We start from the raw sequence: 18,641 nt of genomic DNA on the forward strand, positions 1-18,641 counted from the left end.
AATTTCATTCGGTGCCGACAAAAAGTACATAACATTTTGTGAGACTGAAGACGAGGCCACAAGCAAACGGATAATTGTTTTGTTTCTTTGTGTAAATTCCCGCAGTTACTACATTATGCATGATAACACAGCTCAAATTGTTGCTCAAATAATATTTTCAGACATAATGACTTTTCTGTAATTACCAACGGCTTAACGTCGAAACCAAACTGGCAATTGCAACAAATGGCGTGACTTAATTTATTGAGACTACGTTTATTTGAATTTAAATCCTGATTCAGTGTTCAATGGTGGCACTTTCTCCCACGGATATTTCAAAGCTTTGGCTTGAATCTGAAATAATGTGCTCACTTCACGTGATTTTACGAATAAAATTACAAACAGCCAAGCCCATAGCAATCCCTGTGTAAGTTCAGCGGCGGTGGGGGGGGGGGGATGTGGGCAGGATCCTTGCCTCCGAGTCGCCCCCAAACTGTAAATGTGTCAGCATACTTGCATATTTTAACAGAAAGTGGGCTCCCACTCCAGCACTTTAACATCAGCCTCATTCTCCCTTGATGTTGAGAACCCTGGCTAAACAGCGGTTTGAAAGGGGCCTCCCCCCCCCCTAAAAAAGGGACATGGAGTAAAAGTTGACCCTTGTTCTATATAATGTTTCGGTTTCTATCATCGGGAAGGAAACTTTCTTTCATGTAATAATGGACCAAAAATGAAATGATTTTCATTAACCAGCTTACAAACTCACGGGGCATCAACCCGGGGCCATATGTGGGTAGGAGAGTAAACAAAAACAAAGAAATGTGGATCGTATCTAATGATTTGCCTCTATACGTGTGTAGGTGAATGTTAAAACGTTTGTGTTACATTTCGAAAGGTGTAAATTTAGGTGAAAATTTACAAATTGACTTGATGCACATATTATTGAATAACATTGCCAGAAACTTATTCTGACACTAATGCCGCGCGCTGAGGCAATTAATGGTTGTGTCTCTTTTGTTGATGTTCATAAAATATCCTCAACCTAAGAAGCTGGTGTATTCCATTTTTACGCTGAAGCGGTACAAGGAAGAGTGACTAATGATATCATTATAGAGTTGCTTTGAATAAAAAAGGTTGTGCGTATACGGCAATTATCATCTACAGGGTGATCCAAAATGCAAGAAATTTGATACACAAATTTGATACATGAAGTATGTCGTAAAAGAGCACGATCTTCCACTCATCTGAAAAAGTAATACTGAAATTGATCTATGCCAACAGAAGTTATGCATGTTTTACTAAAAGAAACCATTAGTTAAGCTGTCCATTGAAGTGCCATTGGAAGCTATTGAGCCAAGTGAGAATTACAAATTTCACACAAGCATTCAAATGAGATTTTGTTAATGGAAATCAAGACCATTACTTTAACTTTTATATTTTGTGGTTTGAATATGAGGAACAAGTTTTTTTTTCCCCAGAAATATTGGTAGCCATATAATAAATGTTTTTCTTTACAAGTTCTTGTTCATTTATCGAGTTGGGAAAACCTCCATGTTTCATTGTACTAAATGGAAATTAACCAGTGAGTAGAATTGTGATCAGAGGTGGACATAATCTATAATGTGTCATTATGAAATGGAGAAAGCAAACAATATATTTTTCGTTTACAAATCAGTCACTTTCTTTTTTACTCGCCCTGTACGGAGAAGCCGGTAGAAAGCCTTGCGAATCGGTCACGGTTGAGCAGCGCATGCATGTTTGTATACACGGTAGCTACATCAGTGATCTCTACTCGAACCGACCACTCGCATGGCGGTTTGCATCATGTCCCATTAGCCAATTTATTCGACTTATCAAAAAAGAGAGACTGACAACAGGGAAAACGATCCTTTTGCGCAACTCACAGACAGATGTGATAAAAATATAATCTTGTAGAGTTACTTGGTAATGCTGTAAAGTATGGCCACCGTTGCATGGTGATAAAATGAAGGATATTAAAAAGTATGGAATAAACATGTTGACCAACAGTTATTGTATTGTAACATGTATTTTCTTGGGAAAAAAAGGGTATCACATACTTTCAGTGACGTAACTGGGGGAGGGGGGCCCGGCGCTCCCCATTTAAAATCTTGAAACGAACAAAAATTTGCCTTCAGTGCCCCGTTGAATTTGCCTTCAGTGCCCCGTTGAATTTTCAATTGGGCACTTAAGGCAAATGACATTAGTTTTGTTAATTTCAAGATTTAAAATGAGGAGAGCCGGGGGGGGGGGGGTGGCACGGACATTCGGTGTAGGGGGTGCCCCCCCCCCCCCCCCACCCACCCCCAGTTACGCCACTGATTGTACCGGTATGTGATACCTCTTTTTTGAAGAAATGAAAAAGAAATATAACTGTATATATTTTTTTTCAAAATGTTTATTCCATACATTTTTAATATCCTTCATTTATCACCATGCAAACGAAGGCCATATTTTACAGCCTAACCGGCTAACTCGGCAAGATAATATTTTTATCACATCTGCCTTCAAGTTTCGCAAAAAGGATCGCTTTCCCTGTGGAATTTTGTTGTCAAGTCTCTCTTTTTGGAAAAGTCGAACAAATTAGCTAATGGGACATGCATCAAATCGCCATACAAGTGGTCAGTTCTAATTGGAGGTTACTGATGAGGCTACCTTTTACAACCATGCATGCGCTGCTCAACCGATACTGATTCGTAAGGCTTTCTACCGGCTTCTCCATACAGCGCGAGTCAAAAAGAAAGTGAATTTGAAAATATTTTAAAATATTAGGCTTGCTCCAATGCATTTAAAGGGAAAATACAACATTTGCAAACATCGAAAAATAAAATGATCAGGCTTTTACGAAATACCTTACAGGATGTTGGTAAATGACAGTCTTAAGTATCCTGTAAAATATGGCACCTGGTGTGAAGTCATATTTAAGAGAATTGTATTTTTGTTTACATTTCAAACGGTGTTCGGCCGACCACCGTAGGAAAAAAAATAACCATTTTTCACTACTGCTCCAAATTTACCATTTTTTCCGTCCAATTTTGTTTGCTAATTTGTTTTTTGTTCATGAATGGGTGCAGGTCAGCTAGACTGGTTCCCTTAGCGTACAATTTTCCGGCATCTGTAACTTGATCCATTTCATCTTCAGTGGAGTCAGGGAACTACTTGAACACTTTTGTTTTTCTTGGTTTTTCCAGCATTTTCGAAAACAAAACTTCAAACATGTCAGTGTAACAATAATTTGATCTATTATACTAACCCCTTAAATAGTTCATTTTCTGAAAATTAAAGCATAAGCCAATTATGTACATCCCCTTTTAATACATAATAAGATAAAGTACATCATATTGACTTTTATCTGTTACAATTTCACGTAATTTGCACACTACATGTATATTCTAAAGTTATGGTTATTTCAATACAAACATCTCCAAACTCGGCTGTCCACCTCTGATCTTTACTAATCCACGAACTGGTTTATACCCATTGAGTACAATGAAGCATGGACGTTTTCCAACCTCGATGAATGAACGAGAACTTGCAAAGGAAACATATATTATATCGCTACCAACATTTTAGAAAAAAAGAGTTGACTTGTTCCTCATATTCACACCACAAAATATGACAGTGAAAATAATGGTCTTGATTTCAATTATTAATGTCTCATTTGAATGATTGTGTGTAATCTGTTATTTTTACTACGCTCAATGGCACTCCATGGACAGCTGTAAAAATGCGTATGCAAATTACGTGAAATTTTCACTGTTAATATATGTGTGTATATATATATATCGGTCATGGTTGAGCAGCGCATGCATGTTTGTATACACGGTAGCCACATCAGTAACCTCTACTTCGAACCGACTACTCGCATGGCGGTTTGCATCATGTCCCATTAGCCAATTTATTCGACTTTTCAAAACAGAGAGACTGACAACAGGGAAAACGATTCTTTTGCGCAACTCACAGACAGATGTGATAAAAATATAATCTTGCCGAGTTATTCGGTAATGCTGTAAAGTATGGCCACCGTTTGCATGGTGATAAAATGAAGGACATTAAAAAGTATGGAATAAACATGTTGACATACAGTTATATATTTTATTCTTGAAAAAAAAGGGTATCACATACTTCTACAGATGAAGCGGCACAAAGAATGAAAGAATGATGATTAATGATGTCATTTGAGTTGTTTTCAATGAAAAGGCAATGTTGCTTTGATGCAAAGCGTTTGGCAGTTATCATTTATGGAGAAGCTGTATTAGAAAGCTTGACGAACATGCAGCCTGTGATTGTATAGCTTTTGGCATTTGAAATTTGAAATTCAAATGAGATTTTAATGATTGAAATCAAGACCATTATATTACTGTCATATTCTGTATCAACAAGTCAACACTTTTTATTTTCAGAAATATTGGTAAGGATATAACGTATGTTTTTCTTGGCAAGTTCTCCTTCATTTATGGAAGTGGGAAAACGTCTATGTTTCTTTCTACTCAATGGGTATTAACCAGTGAGTATTGTGATCTTTTTATTGAAATAGACATAACGTGGGAATAAAGTATGCAAATTACGTGAAATTTTCACAGTTAAAAGTCAGAAAGAAGGATTATATCTATGTTTTGTTATTATGAAATGAAGCAAGCAAAAAATATATTTTTCTTTTACCAATTCAGTCACTTTCTTTTTTGCTCGCCCTGTACGGAGAAGCCGGAAGAAAGCCTTGCGAATCGGTCACGGTTGAGCAACGCATGCATGTTTGTATACACGGTAGCCACATCAGTAACCTCTACTTCGAACCACTGTTGTAGTCGAGACCGGATAGCCCGAGACCGAGACCAAGACCGAGACCTGAAGATGCGAGACCGAGACCGAGATCGAGACCGAGACCGAGACCGAGACCAGCCCCTTCAGGGCGGAACGAGACCGAGACCGAAATGGTCCGAGACCGAGACCGAGACTGCGGATAATAAATAACACTAATCTAAATAAAACAAAAACATTAATTACAGGTGAACAGTCTGTCCTTGAGATGATGATGTGATGGGGATGTAAAGGAAGTGATTGAAAGCTAGGAATCACTTGTACCTGCTTAATTGTGTCATGCGAGTGCTCTTCTTGTTTGCTTCATACCATAAATTACAACGTGGCAACATAATTTGTTATTGTCACAATCATTTAAAAAAAAATGGAAACAACCGAATTTAAAGAATGGAAAAATCTAATTTGATGAACTCCATATATTGTTGCCATTTTTTAAAAAACATTTTCTTTTAAATATAATATTGTTTAACTACTATAAAGTCTCAATCTGATCAAGAAACTCAAACTTAGGAGTACGACAATTTGCACTAGTTTTTTTGCAATGTTGAAACTTGACAAAAGTAAAAAGTTAAAGGTGGATGTTTCATCTGTTATACGAACTAAACTGTTACAGGACCCTAAACTCCACAGCCACCCCTTGGTTTCAGCAATGACTATCAACGGATATTTAAAAACAGCTTTAATTTTACATTAGAGCTCCTTGTAAACCTGATTCCAAAAAAATTTGGAGCAAGAAAATATTGATATATTTTTTAAAATTTCAGTCATGGAATATAGACTTGTACATGTAGACCCGAAAAATTGAGAGGTGGTAGCCAGAGAGGCCTGGCTTAGGCTGAAATGTAATGCCACTTTATTTGTGTGTAATGTCAATACCATTAAATAAACTATAAAAGATCGATGAAACATATTTGCCTGATCTATCTTCTGTTAATCTGCCCGCCGTCATCATCGCCATTAGCCTATTGGAGAATATTGCCGACACAATAAAAGGTCGCTGTCACAAACTGAACGTGGTGGGTGAGATGTACATGTTCTTTTAGGATTCATGGCTGCGTGTGCACGCCTATTTTGTGTTTTGTACCAGCGTATCGTCCGCATCCGCTACTATGCCGGGCGATTTACTTAAATATTTTAGTAATTTACAAGTTCATGTACAACATATTGCCAATATTTCATTCGTTTATTGTGATGGCCGTAAACAGCATTTAGCGATTAATGGAACAAAAGTCTTCTCGACTCATGCAAACGCAATTGACATTTAGAAAGGAGACAAGGCAGGCAATTAGACTCTATTTTTGTGTGACTATGGCAGTAGCTCAATTTGTGTTTATCACAGATGAAAAGATGAATACATGGCGAGTCAAAAAGAAAGTGACAGTATGATTAAAAAGAAATGGCACCCTCCATTTCATAAAAAAATATGATTGGGATAAAGAACATGTTATTGAGTAGTAACTCTGAAAATTTCACGTAATTTGCATTCTCTATTCCCAAGTCGTGTCTATTTTAATAAAGAGATCACACAATTCAGCTGTCCACCACTAATAGCAATTTAACGGTCTACGAATTGATGCATATCCATTCATAAATATAATGAAAAAAAAAATGTTTTTACACCTCCACGAATAAAGGAAAAATTGGAAAGGAAAATAGTAAAAATCACCAATATTTCTGGGGAAAAAGAGTTGAATTGTTTCCCATATTCAAAACAAAAAATCTGACGGTAAGAATAATGTTTCAATCTTGATTCATAAGATTAAAATCTCAGTTGCATTTGGAATCAATGAGGATGGCTATAAAGTGCTTGTTTCAACAAACCATCCCACAATAAAAACGAAAAATAAGAAGAGGAGCAATGGTTGTTGGACTATGCCTCACTCACAAAGTGAAGAGCGACATGTCTATTAGCATCACACTGCAGTCACATTTGCCCTCAACTGATTCTTTATGTAATCCAAAACTGGGGCCGAGGCGGAATCCACCCCTTACTTTATGGCTGGTCTCGACTCGAGACCGGCCAAAATATCGAGACCAAAGGGGACTGAAACTGAGACCAAGACCGAGACCACAGCTCCCGACACCGAGACCAAGACCAGCAAAAAGTGGTCTCAAGACCGAGACCGAGACCGGTCTCAAAACCTACAACACTGTTTCGAACCGACCACTCGCATGGCGGTTTGCATCATGTCCCATTAGCCAATTTATTCGACTTTTCAAAAAAGAGAGACTGACAGGGAAAACAGGGAAAACGATCCTTTTGCGCAACTCACAGACAGATGTGATAAAAATATAATCTTGTCGAGTTAGTTGGTAATGCTGCAAAGTATGGCCACCGTTTGAATGGTGATAAAATGAAGGATATTAAAAAGTGTAGAATAAACATGTTAACTTTTTTTTTCTTGGAAAAAAAGGGTATCACATACTTTTTGTGACGTAACTTGGGGAGGGGGGCCCGGCGCTCCCCATTAAAAATCTTGAAACGAACAAAAACATGTTATTTGCCTTCAGTGCCCTATTGAATGTGGGCACCCAGGTGCCCCCCCCCCCCGGCCCACCGGAATCACGTTTAAACCTAGTCACGCCACTGATTGTTGATACCAAGTAACCAAAATAATTACTCTCTTTTAACGTCTTATTTTTTTCCGGTTTCTATCGTCGTGGAGGAAACCATCGTTAACTTATTTATATGGAAACTGTTTAGGTTCTAGGGAATTTGCATTAAATGTTTAAGAAAATGTATTTCATTCTTCGCAAGGGATTATGTCAGCCTTAATGATTTAGGTCGATTTGGGATCTAAAATCGCTTGTAATTTCATACTTGATGACATCAGAATAACGTGTCAGTGATATTGAGACCGATGTCTCATTCAAAAGTGAATAATTGTTTTATTGCCTGGAAAGGAGCAATTGAAAAGCAAATTTTCCTTTTCGTGGTGGAACTCAAAAAATAAATTATCTCGGCAAGTCGTCATCTGGATTTTCGTGAGTCAACTTGGCGAGTTATTACTTCTTCACAAGTTGCCATGTCAATTCGGGAAGTTGACTTGGCGACTTGATTTATCTGGACAAGCCGACATCTCAATTGAGGAAGTCGAATTACCGAGATAATTCATCTGGACAAGTCGTCATCTAGAATTCGTTAAGTCGACTTGGCGTGATGAATTATCCCGGTAAGTCGTCATCTAGAATTCGTCAATTCGACATAGCAAGATGATTCATCTCGACAAGTCGTCATTTCGACTTTGGGAAGTCGACTTGACGAGATTATTTATGTGATTAAGTAACCTTACTCTCCACTATACGTCAACATGGCGTGATAAGTTATCTCAGTATATAAATAAGTGCATGGCACTTATGGTGCATCGTATCAGTATCAATTTGTGAATACGAAAAAATGTTCAGGGTTCCTTATTTTACCTTAAAGATAAAAAGGCAAGCGATACAATGCCATTGGAATATACAGTGATTGGGACAATACGTTGTGCGAAGATAATGAAATGGATGAACATGAAAATAATGCCCCATAAGAAGTGCATCAATAAAAGAAATAACAGTGATGGGGAAATGATCGTTTACGTGCCATTGCATTAGACAGTTTTCTTCAGCCAAGTATTATGGGACATGAAATTCTTGATCCGTATTTTGAGGAAGTGATTTATGTATTAATACTCCTCGCGAAAGCTATTAGCAATCAAGATGTTAATGGAGAAGGGCATGAGGCCAAATGCTTTCCCGCACCATTGCCATCAGGTCAGCCTATATTTGATGATGATGGTGAAGTGAAGTTGATCCTCTTTAGATATTTTCATAACAGATTAATACAAGTTGATAGTAGATTTGCACAAAATACGCAATACATTTTGTTATGCTAAGTATTTGTCAGAGATTCAGAAAGGCATGTCAAGTGTTTATATTGCACTGAGAAAAGGCTCTGATCACAAGTATATTGGTGACAGTGTAAATTTCCCATGATCAATGATAGGGAACTATTTAAAGATATTTTGAAGTTAGATTTCTCAAACATATTCGTGGTACATCCCCATATTGGCAAGCAGCACAGAAAGATGTTTTGGCTATGACAAGACAATTAGGAATACCTACACGGTTTTGTTAATTTTCTGCAGCAGATATGCGATGATGTAAAGTAATAAATAAAATTCCGAGACAGCAATGTTATTCAAGTGATGTGAACGATTTGAACTGGAAAAAAAATCTACCATATTGAGAAATATCCTGATACTGCGACTAGAATATTTGATCGACGATTCCATAGAGTTTTGAAAGAAATAAATATGTCCAGAGCTGAACCAATTGAAAAAACGTTTGAAAAATAATTTTTGCAGAGTAGAATCTTCCCATACGCATTGTCTTTTTTTCATTTGAAAATGCACTTAAATAGAGACATGACAGTTAAAAAGAAGTTTTTAATTTAATTAAAAAAACCATATAGTTGAAGAACCCCATCAAAAGGAGATGTTTGAGGATTGTATGAAATATTCTCTTATGTGCAGTTACATGGCAAAAATCATTCTAAACCATGTAAGAAGAAGGTACGGAGTGCAAGTTTTAATTCCCCCAGAACTACATCAGAACGCATAACCATAACAGAGCCTATGCCAACCGATGATGAGAATTAAAGTGGTGATGTTGAAAGTAGTAACAGAAATAATGCTACTGAATTACTGCAATCTACGGAAGACAGATAGTGCCACTCAATGAGTGTGAATGTATTTTTTGGTGCGTGTTAAAATATTTTTTTTTTGTACAGCGGCCGTCACTTATTATCTGGCGGCCGCCAGATAATAAGTGACGGCCGCTGTACAAAAAAATATTTTCACACGTACAAAAAAAACATGTATTCATACGTGTAATGAGTGGCTGCAGCCGCCACATAAAAAGTGTGAATATATATGTGCACGTGTGAAAATAGGTTTTTTTTGTACAGCGGCCGCCACATAATAACTGATGGCCGCCATATTCACACTTTTTTATATGGTGGCTGCCACATAAAAAAGGTGAGAATATATTTGTTTGTACGTGTGAAAATATTGTTTGTACAGTGGCCGCCACTTATTATCTGGCGGCCGCCAGATAATAAGTGGTGGCCGCTGTAATATTTCCACACGCACCAACAAAATATATTCACACTCATTGAGAGGCACTATCTGTCTTCCGTAGCAATCAGCATGGATTGCAATATAGAAAATTGAGAACGAGCTCATGACCACCTCTGAATTGTTTGCAAGCGTAAATGTCACACAGGCAGATTTTGAGAAAAGAAAAACATTTTAATTAAGCACAAATTCCTGTACTGTACATAGATGACAGCCACAAGACGTTTGGATCAATTTGTATAATTCAGATTTGATTAGATGTTGGAATGCGGCTATGGATATTCAGTATATTTGTGATGCTCTGCTCGTGTAGCTTACGTGGTATCCTACATGTCAAAGCTGAACGTGAAATTAGCAGATATCAGAAAAATCGTGCATTGATATGCACGATTGATATTGATATATTGATACAAGCACTAAGTTCAGCACAAATATTCTTTAGGTTAGATTTGGATGTTCTTGGTGCCTACATCACTGTTTTCAGGCATGCCAAACTCATTTGTGCTAGTTTTAACAACCTATATTAAATATTTATCTCAGTTTTGGTCGATTTAATGATTTCTTGTTGTCTTTTTTTCCCGTACTTGTGTTAATCCTTTTTCCCAAATTGGAAAAAAAAATATTGACGATCCCAACGTCGTTTCTGATACATTAAAGCTAGCATATCCGTGCTTTTTGATTGTGGAACCCCGAAAAATAGATTTGAAATTGAGCATTTTCAGGCCGGTCTGGCTGCACGAAGGTCTTCCAAGATCAAGAAGCTTGTATCAGAACGACGACGATAGTCGCGTAGCTAGAATCGGTCCATCCAATATTGAGATGTATTTGGCTCAAAACGTACTTAACTGGAGTGCGATGGGTAGAACTACATTTGGAACTGTATAAAGGCCTGCAAATGCAACAAGCCTTTTTTTTTGTGACACGGCATTATATTCCTCAAAATTTTGTTCGGTAAAGACATTTGACATTTTCAAAAAGCTCGTGCTGTACAAACCCACTTTAAATGAACAATTTTGTTCTACAATGGGAAAACGTATGACTGGTGATAGTGGACCAGCCAAAACGGCATATTATACTTTAGACGGCATTTTGGGGTAATAGCAGGCAACCATGTTAGATCAATCAGTCATAGGATGGGGAAGAAAATGTAGGCGGATGCCACCCTGGATTTTGACCCCAAAGGTCATTTAGAGGGTCAAAGGTCAAATATGGTAAAAAGTGTATTTCTTTTGTATTTTGGAAGATTTTGGAACTTACTAGCGTAAGTATTGTGCAGAAAATATCTTTATCCTACAGTTAGGCATACCAGGCAGGTGTAATTAACAGGTTAAATTAAATATTTCATCTCCATATATAACATTGTAGGAAAAAAAGGTACTATTTTCACCTAACATATATAGAAATATACACACACTATATATATATACATTTATGTACTTGTTTTCTTAAATTATACCTTGCACTTCGGTCATTACTGTGATGATTCACTGTACAGATATTACAAAATATGATATATTATAATATATTACGTAAGACTTGAAGAAATATATCTTACGTGATTGTGTACATATACAGTTTTATTATTGTATTGGTTCATCGTCTTGGCCAGCTGGGTTGCAGCAGTTACATTTAGTGGCATCACACCAACAGGCAAGAGTGCACCTCAGATTCCTTCGAAAGCATGTGCATCGGGCTGCTGTGAACTTCGATTTATTTGGCACCACAAGTAACAAGCTCTAGACAGGCATCTGGGATAGGAGGTAACCGTGTCCAAACTGCTTTAAGGCAGCCTGACTCCATCTTCCAAGCTTAAAGTATCAATAGGAGAAGATATATCGATGTGTTCCTGGTCTTCCTGGAACCAGATCTTTGCCTGGTATTTTGCACGCACAGTGTGGAGTTCCAGGGCATCTCTTGTTGGCAGCAGTGCCTCAAAGCTCTTCTTAGCCTTCCCAAAAACTTGCAACCTGGCACGGTTAACAGCTCAGGAGTGCCATAAAGGTAACATGCAAATTGTTTGATAGGCGCAAGGTCTCCATCACGACCAATTCTCTTGACAAGTTGTGGTTGGTTCTAGAAGGTTTCCAGCACGATTTTTCCCCATGGCCAGTAAATTTAAGGAGGAGGTTGTATATCACAGCCTGTCAGTGCATGAAAGCTAAGCACATTATCCCTCACAGGTTGTGTAAGTCTCTGAGATATGGCATTAATTGGGTAGCATTTCCCCTTCTGAGCAGTCCCAGCGACCATCCATACTTCAGCTTGGGTTGAAAGGAAGTGAATCAGAAGTACAAGTAACATGACATCTGTGTCTCTGCAGACAACCAGCAGTCTCTGATATCCTTCTTTGACAGCCTCACATACATGGAGTATTATTCTGGTGTAGGCTTCTTCATGGTTTCCTTGAAGCTCGTTGTCCTCTCTTCTTGTTAACCTTGTTTCTGTTATCAGAGAACCCGCCTCCTGTTACCAGCTCGTACCTGCATGTATGGTAAATCTTTTCCTTTTTTCCATGATGGCCTTAGACAGAAACTTAGCAAGATTGGCCTTGTTTTCATCTAATGCAATGAATTGCCTCCAAACATGTAGAAGTGGCACATGGCGTCCATCAATGAGCTTCCGAATTGGCTTTTTCTCGCTTAGTCGCTTTGAACAGGTTTTTACCTTTATCAAGCTTTCCCCAATGTACCGATCAAACACCACATCAACTCTCATTGTGTGCAGTCCAAAGTGATTTGCCACACTTTGTACAAACACATCAGCAAAGTCGCCAAACGTCTGACATCTTTGAGGCTTTCCAAGAGCTTGGATGAGTGCATGGCCATCGACAAGCACACACGTCTTCTTGTCAGAATGAGGAACTTCTGGAGTGTGTTAAGTCCAGACATCAAGATGCTGATCAGCTCTGCCTTTGGTGTCGAGTTCATTTCACCTCCAGCCTTTGCCAAAGACACAGGAATTGGGGATATTTTGTGCTTCAGTATGACCAGCATTTCTTATGGCCGACCTGCAGTAACGGCATTGAGCAGTCTCAGGAGTAACTTTCTGTCAGCTTTGATAGTTTTCTGTAGATTATGCTTGGTTGAAAGGCTTGCTTTGTATAGGTCAGCAAAGCTTTTTGAGTGATCTTTTCTAATCACGTCTTACACCCCAAAGTTGCCTCAATCAGGCAGCCACCTGACAATGGTGAGAAGGTGCAGCTATCCTCGATCTTGAGCTGTGAGTAGATCGCTCCTTGTGTCACTTGGTGCAGTGTCTCTTGTTGTCAATGATACCAGAGGGATGTCTTTTCCATTGGGGTCGTCTCCCTCTTCTTCAGTCAAGGACGGAGGTGTGTATTTGAAACACATCAAATCCGATTTTGTGACAAGCTTCTTCACATCGTCCACATCACGCTTTCTCTGGGAGTGAAGACTATACGGACGAAGGTGATTTCTTTCTTATCATCTTCCAGGTTGAACTTAATTATGTTTAAATTACGATCTTTTGCTTAAAAAATTGGTTTAAGTGTTCAGAATTGCCTCAGATCACACCACAGAGCGTCTAGAATCCAAAATCCCATGTCCTGTGTGATGCGTGATCGTTAGTTCTGACCATGTGATGCAAAACCTGTTTCTGGCTTGATCATTCCGTGTAATGCCAATTATACCGTTGTGCATCTTGCAAGTTTTGTTTATCCACTCAGTTGCTTGATCCGCGGGAACCTGGTTGAAGCACCTGTGGGATCTCTTCACAACAAAATTACCATCGATGTACTCAGCATAAACATCTGGTGCTGTCTCCTCAAGGAGTTTCATGACTGCGAGATAGACAGGTCCCCATCTTACATAGTTTGTGTGGTCGTATACGGTGAGCCATGGCAGCATTGCTGCAAAGGCTTCAAGATTAAGAGTACGGTTACCATCTTTCTCTACCCTGATGAAGTCAAGCAGGATGTCCACCGTTTCCATGTATGTTGACCACAAGGTGAAGTTTGTATTGTTAGACTGCTTCTAGTCAAACTCTTTGATGAGCCTTGAACATTCTTACTGTTCAGAAAATTTGACAGCCGTTCCACTGCATTACACAGTTCCTCTGCTTTGCTGCCATCATTCTTTGTGAACAACTTAGCCACATTTCAGGTTAGTTTTTTCACTTCTACATCATGTTCGTGACCATTCTCAACCAGCCAGGACTCAAATGTTTCCCATTTGATGTGCCACAGAGCTTCATACACAAGTTGGTGCCCTCTCACAGCACGGTAGTAGGCTTTGTCATCAAGCATAGACTCTCTGTCGTGCTGGCTGCATACACACCTGCTTTAGTCCAGAGATCATCAAGGCCAGCATTTTCCATGTTTTGACCAATGGCTTTCAAGAAGTTGAAGCAGACAGTCTCCCAAGAGAAAAAAATACTTTCTCGAACTTGGGATTCGCCCATACGAGTTCCTTGCCCCTGCTACACAGTGGCTGGTCAACTGTAGTGAAGGTATGCTGCTGGCCCATATGATTTGAAATGTCCATAAAGGACCCCAACTTAGATATACACATTTGGAGAAAATCACACTTTTGTGTTTCCTAATGCCATATAGTTGCGTGTTAAAATGAAAGTTTATTGATGTATTTAACAAGCTAGGGATATGCACATGATAATGAGAATAGTTTTAATGGATAGATCTATCAGTTTAGATAAAATTGCTACATAATTGAAAAATGTGAAATTTGACCTCATTTGACCTCACTTGACCTTGAAAATGACCTTGAAATCCAAAATTGACGATGGCATCCACCCACATCTTATTTGTAATGGTTCAAAGAATTGATCTAGCATGGATGCCAGCTATTACCCAAAAATGCCGTGAATTTTTTTTCTAGAGGACTTTTCCTTGTTTGGCTGGCACACTATGATGGCCCTCCTGACGAACCTGAAAAACAATACTCGAGCGTCTGCCCTCGATTATCTCGACGATGAAAGCCTAGTACCTTTTATATTACAAAACAATTGTATCATCAAAGTCGGTTGTGAAACAAAACAAGTCCGGAAGGCATTAGTGTTCAAATGATTTAAATAACCTTTCGGTATATTTCATAATTTTTATCTCACATATTGAACCTCTCCATAAGATGTTCGCAATACACAAAAGACTGGCAACACGCATTGGCAACACCAATTCACAAGGGAGGAGACAAAATAATGTAGTACAAGTAATTATTGCCCTACCTCCATACTGCCAACTGTCTCCAATATTTTAGAAAGATGGGTTGCACACAGCAACAAGTACGTATACATGCCTAAATAAAAATAATCTGATCCCCTGTTGCATATCAGGATCAAGACCATGTTGCACTCAATATGGAAGCACCCTACGCCATTAAACAAACAAACGTGTTCAGGCCAAGGAGCATGGATCTTAAGTTACAGGTAGTGTGGTAATATATCTCAGTTGAGCATTTGATTGTGTTGATCAAATAATCCTTCTGGATAAATTGTAAAATCTGAATAATATTATGTCAGCTTCCTTATTCAATTTGATTAAGTCATACCTAACTGGAGGTAGTCTATATTCCGAGTTGTATTATGCATTATTTTGCAAGCTGTAAATGGTATCTTCTTTGGGAAGAAAAAAAATATGGGGTTTTGATGTTTTTTTTGAAAAAATGCTCTACAAAAGTATTTACTATCGCTCTTCTCTTAGGCCAAAAAAAAAGTCTCCGGTTTCTGGTATGGAGCTTGCCCCAAAAGTGGTGCGGCGACGCGGCTTTTTTTTTTTTTAACCTGTTTTTTTTTTTTTTTTTTGCTTCAAATGCCGGCTGATGACTGCAAATGGTGCCCGACTAAACTTAGTGCAAATATATGGGAGTCCAGAGAGGCCACATAAAGCTTATTATCGATCATAACCCCATCTAAAAAAACGTTAAAATTGTGCAGCAGCAGGATTCCAGTCAAACCAGTGAGTTTGGCGGTTTTGAGACATCATCTTGTATTGAAAAAAAAACTTTTTTCATTTTGCCGACGCGCATGGCTGCGGAGACGCGCGCGCATACCAGAAACCGGAGACTTTGTTTTGGCCTTATGGAGCAAAGCCGGATTGTTCCGTATTTTAAGCTTAATGTTAATGATTCAAGCTTTATTTCTGTCATAAATGAGCAGGATCGTTGATCTGCCTGTTTGTCTTTTTGTGCTAGATTTTCTCCACAACCTCATTTTAGATCTTTCTGCTCTGGTGCACAACGTGTTTCTTTTAATTACGTAATACACAGTGAAAATGTAATCTTTAGGCGATTTCATTTTAAATAAATCAGAACGGATTCAAAATGGGGGAGCAGAAACATCACAAGCGGTCTTTCTACTACTAGTCCTGCTACACGTGCTGCGTCATAGCAGGAACAAATCTGCTCAATTGTGCACATTCTCTTGTCTCAAGTCACATTTTGCATTAAAAAAAAAAGCCATATCACATTTTGTTTTTATGTCTTCTCAGCAAAACTTAAAGTAGTAACCAGACAAATAAGGAAAGTCGGCGGTGCGGAGCTCCGACATCGGACATTATTTTACCAGCGACATCTTGGGTCTTGCTTGACATTGGTAGTGTTTGTAAGAAGCGACCTGCTTCGGTCTGAGGTAAATGGTCAACTCGCCCGTCTACCAATCGTCTCAAAAACATGTGCCTCATCGAAAAGCAATTGAAGCCGGCTACACTTACCTCGCTTTGTTATCTTTTCCCGCCACATCTGTCCCCGTCCCTTTGGAAAATATCTTAGTCCTGTGGTTGGTGGAGAGAATGAACAGTAATGGCTCCTTAATACCAGAAAAACAAATCAGACGAAATTTGATAACGTGGTGTCAGCGCCTGTCCTCGATATCCGCCGCTCAGTGGACAATGCACTCAGTGAACTGTGCACAAATGGACTTAGGTATTGGGTATTTATTCGTTTAATTTGTTGTCCGTTCCCGTGGTGACATGACGCAGATGACGAAGTCAAGATGGTACGTGATGGCTTTCAGAGTGTGCCCCCATGAAATACTAAATTCACGAATCGATCGGCTGGATCAAAATTTGTTTCGCTTTTTTCAAAGGTCGATTTAGTAGCCAGGGAAATACATTAAACTAAATCATTCTCACATTAGACGAACTTCATAATAACAAACATTAATGTTTAGAATAGAAAATAAAATTGCCGGTTGGACTCTGGCAGGTACGGAGTGCATTTCGGAGGCACTGCTCTTAACCTTACGCAGTTTGTCTGACATCGCAACAGAAGGCATCTTTTTTTCCTGAATGTTTCTTCGAGGAAATGTTTTTTTATGGACACCAAAACACCAATTCTAAATAAATCAATCAGTCCGGTTTACCCAATGCAACAAGTGTAACGAATTTTATCCTAATTTTATGTTAATTAAAAACGGGGGGGGGGGAATGAAAACGTAGCTATTACACTCAGAAACGAATACATGTACAATCAAAACATCATTAACCAATATATTGGATTTGCCGCAGCCTGAATGTGTTTATTATTATTAAATCATCATGCCAAATCAAAGCATGTTTTGTTTTCCGTTTCACCATACGCACCACCAACATAAATAGACGGCCAGATACCAGTCTTTCATTGCTGAAATCCTTTGGGCAAACTGGCTCTTACAAACCATTGGGTTGATCGGGCCCACCGAACCTGGGGTACATAACCGGGCCCCCACTCCGGATCCACTTTAAACCGTACCTGGGGTAATAACGGTCCCCCACTCCGAAAACCACCTGTGGTATATCCACGCCCCTTCTAAATTGCTCCGAAATTGAAAGGACACTTGTAAAAACTTTTAAAGTAATTTCCTTAATTGAAACACAAAGTTCGCTGGCATAAATAGCTGAAATGCTTCACGGTCGGAACCGACTTCGTGGAAGCAAACCCTAGCCAGCACCGGCTGGGTTATTGTTGTAAAGGTTTGGAATTAAACAATTATAAATCAATGTCAGCACATTTCACTGGACAGGCTCAGCGACCCTGGAATATGGCTTGCCGAACCCTGTCCCACGACCACAGTCGGCGCCACCCGCGCACTAGGGCGCGGCCCAAGGGACGAAGGACAGCCACCCCAAAGCGAGCAGTCCAGGGAAATGAAAATGTAGTCATCTTTAAAAATAAAAACTACGCAAAAGACCATTTATGCAAGACTGCAGGTTGTCCTTAAATAACTGAGTACCTTCCGGGGACAAATGAACTCCATTGAAGTGGAAAAGCTGAGAAGGACACGACTCAAATTGAGGATGATGTAAATGTACGCATTCAATCTGTAAGCCATAGCCCTGGCCCATTTATTCAATGCGAGTCGTTTTTTATTGATACTGGCATTGGACTGTGCGCCGTAATAAAAGAGCCTTGGTAGAATATCGGACCAAACCAGGCAGACAGATAGATAACGAGTCCTGAACTCTTCCAAGAGTAACCTAATACGCTGGCGCATACAAAAAGTATCAATGGAAACAAGGTCATTAGTACCAAGGTGCATAATTACGACCGTAGGAGCCATGCCATGAGCCAAAGCATCAAGGCGGCTAAACAGTGGGACAAAATTGCCTATCCCTGCCCCACCTTTTCCCATCCAGTGTACTTGTGCCCCGCAATCCATGTTCTTCTGAGCTCTGCTAATAATAGAATCACCCACGATCCATACTGTATCTGTACATAGTGATAAAATTAAAATAGAAATTATCGCGGCATGACCATGCAG

The 18,641-nt window shown here is 39.1% G+C and overlaps 1 pseudogene; it reads left to right on the top strand.

Annotated features, from left to right (window-relative positions):
• The first annotated feature begins 12,785 nt into the window (after nt 1-12,785).
• Nucleotides 12,786-18,641, top strand: part of LOC119738326 — a 31,722-nt pseudogene continuing 25,866 nt past the window's right edge.

The sequence above is a fragment of the Patiria miniata genome, unplaced genomic scaffold, assembly GCF_015706575.1.
Source record: "Patiria miniata isolate m_02_andy unplaced genomic scaffold, ASM1570657v1 HiC_scaffold_3, whole genome shotgun sequence".
In the NCBI taxonomy this organism is placed as follows: Eukaryota; Metazoa; Echinodermata; class Asteroidea; order Valvatida; family Asterinidae; genus Patiria; species Patiria miniata.